This window comes from Fundulus heteroclitus, unplaced genomic scaffold (genome assembly GCF_011125445.2).
Source record: "Fundulus heteroclitus isolate FHET01 unplaced genomic scaffold, MU-UCD_Fhet_4.1 scaffold_314, whole genome shotgun sequence".
In the NCBI taxonomy this organism is placed as follows: Eukaryota; Metazoa; Chordata; class Actinopteri; order Cyprinodontiformes; family Fundulidae; genus Fundulus; species Fundulus heteroclitus.
Genome location: NW_023396724.1, coordinates 135,961 through 143,421, shown reverse-complemented (window position 1 = coordinate 143,421; position 7,461 = coordinate 135,961). Strand labels below are relative to the sequence as shown.

Genomic DNA, 7,461 nt, shown 5'->3' with positions numbered 1-7,461 from the left:
GTAATAAAAATCGACAGAGTTTTACAGTATGCTGGGCGCCTCCAGGATCCGGGAGTCCAGTCACGTGACGAAAACAGCTGTGACGTCACAGTGGTCAAACGTCTTTGATCGGCTGTCAAGAACCACTATTTCACGCACTGCTAAGTACTCTGAAAGGATTGTTAAAAAGTCATTAAAATAATCTATTGTACTGCTGCCAAGTGTCAAAACGGCTTTGGATCAGGAAAAGGAATGTTTAGTTATCCGAAGGACCCGGTTTTGTGTCAAATATGGATCTGGAAAGTAAATAGATTAGACAAACATCAACCGGACAATCTGTGCCGTCCAAGCCGATACAGCAAACTATTTTCTGATCACTTCACGGCAGATTCTTCTGTCATCAATCCTGCTCTCGCAGCATCAGTTGGATTCAATATACCAAAGTTACAGCTTAAGCCAGATGCCATACCTACCCTGAATATGGGGAAACCCGAGCCCACGGGCATGTTGAAAAAAAGGTTGAACGTCTCCCTATGACAAATGTCAACGTGTTCAAGTAAAAATTGAAATATATAACTTTTACAATTAAAAATATATAAAAATCAAAACTAAATTAAATATATTAACATTAATATAGCTACCAAAAATGTATTTGTTGAATCTTTTTTTTCCATCAAGTCTCTACACCTGCTTTTCCATGCTAAAGAGAAAGAGGGGTACATCCTAGAAAGGTTGCTAGTTCATCACAGGGACAAATGCACACAAACACAATTTAGAGTAACCCGTTTATTTGGACATATGGGAAGAGTCAGGAGTATATGATTCATTTTTATTATTTTTATTTTTTTGTCCTCTAGTTCTCCAGTTTTCTTGAACGTAACATTGCTGGTCAAGGACTGTAGGGTCTTCAGAGGCTCCAGGTCCACAGACTGTTTCTGTAGAAACAGAGGGTTAAGATGTCAATTCATGTTTGCACTGCTAAATAAAGACAGACTTTTAAAAATCAAATCCTTTCCAAAGTAAACCGATTTAATTCACATGTTAGAAGTGAGGACATTTATAAATCAGACAAAGACATTTTTATTTCAATATCTGCTTATAGAGCTGCCCATAGACATAGATAATATAAGAGTAGACGCGTCATTGGACGGGTTCTGCCTATGCTGCGATGCGTCAGAGCGTCCGCCATCTTAAATGTGGCAAATCTGCAGTTACTCAGTCACTTTAACAGTATCAGAGGGACTTTAATCTCTGAATATACTTTGTATTCGTAGTATTTTTTTTGTAATATTACAAGTTTATTTTCGTATCCCTTTAGCTTCATTCTCCTGAATTTATTCTCCTAAAGAATAAAAGTATTTAAAATAATCTAACCTGGCGCTATTACTCCAGGAGTGAAATAATTCTGCAAACTGTGACTATTCTGGAAATGTTCCCTCTTAATTCTCATAATATGACGTTTTTCTCATAACATTATCACTTCTGTGTTTTTTTTTTTTTTTGTTTTTACTTTATTGACCTAGGACTTTTTTTCTCTTATTAATTTTACCTCTTTAACACTAGAAGACCCAGGGAATTTCATTTCTCTTGCCAGCCCCCCTCCCCTCTTCAAGTTTGTGTATTCACTCTACCTTGCTAACTGTGACTCTTGTAATGCAAATAACCTGTGATAAGACCAGCCCTTCTACAAGAGACTGGAGAAAGGCTGAAACAAACTGGGTTCAGAACAGGAGCATGTTCCAACACTTTTCAGTACCTGGCCCGGCAACATCAGACCTTTTTCGCAGGAATATATTGATAAGTCATATCTAAATCTTTTATTTAGGCAAACCTATTGAACAACCAGATATCATACGGGTCCTAGTTCCTGAGCTGAGAAAAGGTCATAACCATGCTTTTCCAACAAGGCAAGGCAGAGCCTATTTCTATTGTCCATTCACCAACAGACTCATGTATATTGCAAAGCTCACGATATGAAAGAAAGAATAATTGTATTTTGTCTTGTCTCGCCTTTTTATGTCATTCAAAATTTAATCTTAGAGAATGACAAACAGTATGCCTTTAGTATTGGAGTAACATTTATGTCACACAAGGAACAGCCGTAGTGCCCCCACCCCCCACCCCAGCTTTTAGGTAAAACACTCCTCAACAGAGAGGCTTGAACTAAAACCAAAACTGAAGAGGTGGAATGGTTCTGTGAGTTGTGAAGTACTGTTGGGGGGACTGGAGCCAAATACCACCCCAAACAGCTCAATTTTGAAAAACAACAGACAGAAGGTATAACTTCAGAAAGTTTTTTTTTAATTTAAGATAAAGAAAAGCTTTAACAAATTGATCCTTATGTTCATAGCACACACACACACACACATACATACACACATATATATACACACATATATATATATATATATATATATATATATATATATATATATATATATATATATATATATATATATATATATAGAAGGCAGATACAAGTAGTGAAATCAGCCAGAATACATTTCCATGCAGCACAGGAATGAGGCATCTTTTCTGATCCACGTTCACAATAACAGAACTCTCAACATTTTTCTGCCACATACAATATGGCGGTGACGTTGACCTGCGAACCTGCGCCCTATGACGCGTCTACGTATATATGTCTGTGGATCTGCCCCCATGTATTTGTCCTTATTTTTGTACAAAAATTGTTTTATATTCTTTACAAATATCAAGCCTTTGACTCGAATTTTTTTTAAATAAAAACTGACTGAATTGATAAAAAATGAAATAGTTAACAGCCAGCGTGTGTGTGTGTGTGTGTGTGTGTGTTTATACACACACACACGTTTTTGTGCAGCACTTGCATTCATGATCACACAGTTGCCACATTTGCGCCTGTAAAATATAAACAATCCCAATTCATAATAGCTCACTAAAAAATCTGAATTAGTAATGGTGAAATGGCTAATTTTATTTTGTCTACTACAGTACGAGGTTGCTTAAAATTTAAAATCAAAAACACAAAAGAAGTAGCTTAGCGTTAGTTTAAATTTAATTTGACATAAATCCAATTCTATCGACATCACTCTTAGATGGGTCACTACTTGCAAGTAAAAAAAAATCGTAGAATCAAAAAACATACCGGTCAGTATTTGTTAGTCGTTGGGAATGGTCGTCAACATCCTCTTCACTTGCGGCCTGCTGGCGGCCTGCTAGCGTGGTCATCATCGCTACTCCTCCCCTCTCCACTTTCCTCGGTGTTGTCCCAGAATTTACGCCTAATTATCGGCTCAAACGCATATGGCTGGACACGGCACTCTTCGTTTTTAACATCCAATTGGCTAGCTTCGTATTCCTCGTTTAAGGTTAAAACCTCCTTCACATTGTTGAATGAATATCGACTCGCTATGTAAAAAGACCGCTTCCTGACTACGCTGACGTCACGGCATCCTTCTTCTTCTTCTTCTTTATGTTTTTTTTCTGGCCATTGGCACGCAACGAAACGGTGCATTACCGCCACCAACTGGTTTGGAGTGTGGATCAGAATGACTTATTTATACTACCTGAAATAAATTAAACCAAACTACCAAAACAAAACAAACACCCAAAAAAAAAAAAATTAAATCCTATCAATTAAATTACTTAGTCTAAGATAATGAAACACAATCCCATAACACTCATCTCTTGAATAACTTCTAAGCATTTCTATTAAATCAAATTTTATTCTTTTCCTTTTTAAATTTTTAACCATTTCCCTTCTTTCTTCTTCATATTTCTTACAGTATATCATATGTTCAACTGTTTCTTGTTCCCCACAATACTCACATCTTCCAGTGTTATGCTTCCCTATTTTGAATAATGTTCCATTTAATCCTGTGTGCCCAAATCTAAGTCTTGATATGATTGTTTCTTCCCTTCTGCTCCTCCCTGCACAACTCATTTCTCCCACTCTCCTCTGAATCATGTACAGCCACCGTCCTTTCCTCTCTTCCTCCCATTGCTTTTGCCACCTTTCCTTCATCTTCTGTTTAATAATGCTCTTTACTTCCACGGCATCCTACAGCGCCTCCCCGTAACTAAGACAGCGGGTCATGTGACTGAATGAGACATTTTGCATAGTCTGCTATTTAAGTGAGTTACTTTGTGCTATAAACAACAAATTTGTTTTTTTCTATCACTTGTGATATATTTAATTTTGTACATACTATCAAATGAGAAACTATAAGTATGTGATTTTCTATTTGAACTTTAAGGAAAGATCAGCTCATGGTTACATATTGGCTTCGTTTATATGGATGTGGAAATGAAAATATAGCAAAAAGTGTTACTAAGGAATGTTGGGAATATAATAATTTTAAAGGTAAGGGTTTTGTATGGATAATAAAAGATAAAACAGAAGAATATAAAATTGGAAATACATGGTTTAACTCACCTACACCTATAAGTAATATCCCTATTTGGTTATTTCCAAATGTTGAGATAGATTTTGATATAAGGGAATTAAAAAAAGAGTGGGTAGACAGTAGGAAAGGTCAAAAGGCAAACAATTATATTAAAACCAAATATTATAGCTATTTAGATTTATATACAGATGGATCTAAAGATGATAAAGGAAAAGTAGGTATAAGAATATACATTCCAATGATGAAGATAAGTATTGGGAGGAGATTACCTGATCAGATGTCAGTATATACAGCAGAAATGATGGCAATAATTAGGCGCCTATTTATAGGATTACAATGCATAGAGGAAGTACAACCAAATAGAGTAGTTTGTTATGTTGATTCTTTGGCAGCTCTTTACAGTATCCAAAATATGAAATCAGAAAGAGAAGATTTATTATTAGAAATTCGTCAAACTTTATTCAGAATACAAAAACTTTATATAAATGTAACAGCTGATCTGTTTCTTACAGACAATGCCCATTACACATGATATCATATGTATTTTTACTTCACTTTCTTTGATTTCTCTTTATCCTAGACCATGTTGTAGGTGTAATTTTAACAATTATTGATTGTTTAAAGTTTGTTCTGTTTTTTCAGTTAATAAATATGTTTATTGTCAGTATACTGATGTCTGTTTATTTGTATACATGACAATGGTAACTAATACAAGGTTTAACATGCAAATTGTATAAACATACAAACATGTTAAAGAAAGTTGAGTAAAAGGAAAACATTTAGTCCTAAACAGTGCCCCAGCAACAGCAAGAACTAGATTCTTTGTGAGAATTGCCAAGAAGAATCTATTCAATAAATTGGGGAAAGCTTCCCAATGAGAAGACTAAAGAGAGTTGGTGGATAAAGACCACCTACATACCAGGTATGGACTTATAATGTGGAGTACTCTGTGTCAGGACCCTCCAAACCAGAGTCAATTTCAGAAGTGCCTTTTTGGGGCTAAACACAAAATAACCAAAGCTGTTGACCTGTGATCGACAGTACTCCATTGCAAAAAGTTATATATTATAATATACATGCTAAATTGTAGGAAAACCACAAGTATAGCAACATTAAAAATCCAAATAAACAACAAATGTAACAAAACAGAAAAAGCAGTGCAAGCGTTTAAGGAAACTAGGAGTTTATTTCACAAGTGCACAATGATTAAAAAAAAGGCTTCTTTTAAAAACGTTGCCAACTTTGGAACAGTGCTTGTAATGGGTTTCATTCTAGGGCTCCACAATTCCTAGCAATGCAAGGGAGAACCACCCATGCAGATAAAGACAGCAAACATTGAAAATGGAAACATAAGCTTGTTGTTTGCTATGTATTTGGTTGCTACAACTTCCAGAAGGTGTAGGTTTTGTTTGTGTCACATGAACATATTTAAATATTATGTTGAGCACACCTTTTTGTCATGTTACCCATAAACACATTGAATCTGGTACAGAAATGTCCAGTGCTGAAATGGCTGCAGACTTTCTGGGCTGGGCTCTATAGTCACCACAGGCAGTGTTGGGAAAGTTCTCTTTCTACGTGAACTAGTTCAAAGTTCAGTTCACACATTTTAAAATGAACTAGTTTAGTTCATAGTTAAAAATTTAAATTTTTGAACTAAGTTCACAGTTACAAAAAATGAACTAGTTCATAGTTCTTTTTTTTCATATATTGCTCAATTACACCATAGCCTACTGTAGAACCACAGACAGCAATTATTTTATCAGTTGTAACACTGAAACTGTGCATCGGATTTCATCTTCATATCCAGTTTTGAATCCTTATCCAACCAGGGTTTACATTAGCATTGAGGGGACAGCATTTCCCCATTGTTGCTTTAACGCTTTGTTGCTGTCCATTCACCTCACACTAGTAGCAGCTGCAGCTTTCACCCCTACAGTATATTCTCAAAAACATCAGGAAAGATGTGCTGCTTGGTCTTTTTTATGAAGAATTATTAAAAGAAACACAGGAAAGTAGTCTTTAAGGTGCAAATGTTTTTTTTTTTTATTTTAATATTTTTTTCCATTTGAAATTTAATTTCAGTACATACTAAAAAGGAATACTGGGATCCTGGAAAATTATACCAGGCAGGTTTAACAAACAAGTTACATGAATAGTAAAACCCTCAAGAACATTTTACTAACACAAACTGAGGGACCAGGCTGAGGTAGGAATTTAAGGTTGAGCTTGAAAGTGCAATATTCAAAGTGCAAAACATTTAAACATTATCAAGTCACTTTTCAATTTTTTGGCCATTGAATAAGTAAAAGAAAAAAAAACAATAACTAAAAAGACTCAGAGTCTGATTTTCTTTATTTTTTTTATTTAACAGTGTTTGTACTTGTTTTCTTGATGGCACCTGTCTGGATGTCTGCAACCCCTTAACTAAGTTTATGAACGCTGGGCTTTCCACTTTGCTCAAAGGCTGCAGGTCTCCAACAATAAACTGCACCACCAGGTTGTTCACCTGCGGCTGGGAGATGACAACGGAGCCGCTACTGTACGCAGTTATTGGAATTTGGCTCGAGGATCTGTCCTGACTGTCTTTTGTTTTTTTAGTTGCTTGCACATACCTTGAGAGGCTAGCCGGGTGCTTTAGTTCTATATGCCGTTTCAGATTTGCTTTGGATGTTACTGAAGTGCGGATTGTTTTTACTGAAAGCCGGCGGGCAAAGTTTGCAGAGAAATGTAAGATTGTTGCCATCATCCTCACCGACCACCTGGTCATAAAACTGTTTTAAGTGATCATACTGCTGCTTTGTCGCCTCCACGGTCGCCTCCATGCTGATGTGGTTTCCACGCTGCATTTTGTTTTGATGACGCACGCGGCCGCGGCGCGGCTGTAGGCTACGACACTGGTAGCTGGTGTTGCCAGATTGGGTGTTTATCCCACTACATATTAAGGCCTGTTTACGGTGTGATTTAGCCGGAGGGCTCTATAGAAATTTGGCAACCTATTGAACAAAGTTGAACTGAGAGAGCGTGCCGTTCACAGACACCAGAATGAACGAGTTCACAATAACGTTTATCAGGCAGTAATACAGTACGTTCA

The 7,461-nt window shown here is 36.3% G+C and overlaps 1 long non-coding RNA gene across 1 annotated transcript; it reads right to left on the bottom strand.

The window, feature by feature from the left end:
- Nucleotides 1–820: 820 nt before the first annotated feature.
- On the bottom strand, nt 821–3,416 carry LOC118559539. Its single transcript, XR_004928921.1, has 2 exons — nt 3,107–3,416; nt 821–914 (listed from the first exon to the last, which is right to left on the bottom strand). It is a non-coding gene; the product is annotated as an uncharacterized LOC118559539 (long non-coding RNA).
- Nucleotides 3,417–7,461: the final 4,045 nt, after the last annotated feature.